Genomic DNA, 549 nt, shown 5'->3' on the forward strand with positions numbered 1-549 from the left:
GTTCTCATTACAATTAGCAGACAAGTCAGTGATACAAACTTATGGAATAGTAGAGGACGTGCTAGTAAAGGTTGAAGGCCTTTACATCCCTGCTGATTTCATAATCCTAGACACTAGGAAGGAAGAGGATGATTGCATCATCCTTGGAAGACCCTTCCTAGCCACAGCAGGAGCTGTGATAGATGTCAACAGAGGCGAATTAGTCCTTCAATTGAATGGGGACTACCTTGTGTTTAAGGCACATGGCCATCCCTCTGTGACAAAAGAGAGTAAGCATGAAGAGCTACTCTCAATTCAGAGTCAAGAAGAGCCCACACAGCCAAACTCTAAGTTTGATGTTGTGAGGCCACAACCAAGCTCTAAGTTTGGTGTTAAGATCCCATATCCAAACTCTAAGTTTGGTGTTGGGACTACACTAACATTGACCTGATCACCTTGTGGCTCCATGAGAGCCACTGTCAAGCTATTGACATTAAAGAAGCGCTTGTTGGGAGGCAACCCAATTTTTATCTAATTTTATTTTATTTTGTTTCTTTGTTATTTTTGTGT

Source organism: Arachis duranensis, chromosome 6 (genome assembly GCF_000817695.3).
Source record: "Arachis duranensis cultivar V14167 chromosome 6, aradu.V14167.gnm2.J7QH, whole genome shotgun sequence".
NCBI classification, from domain to species: domain Eukaryota; kingdom Viridiplantae; phylum Streptophyta; class Magnoliopsida; order Fabales; family Fabaceae; genus Arachis; species Arachis duranensis.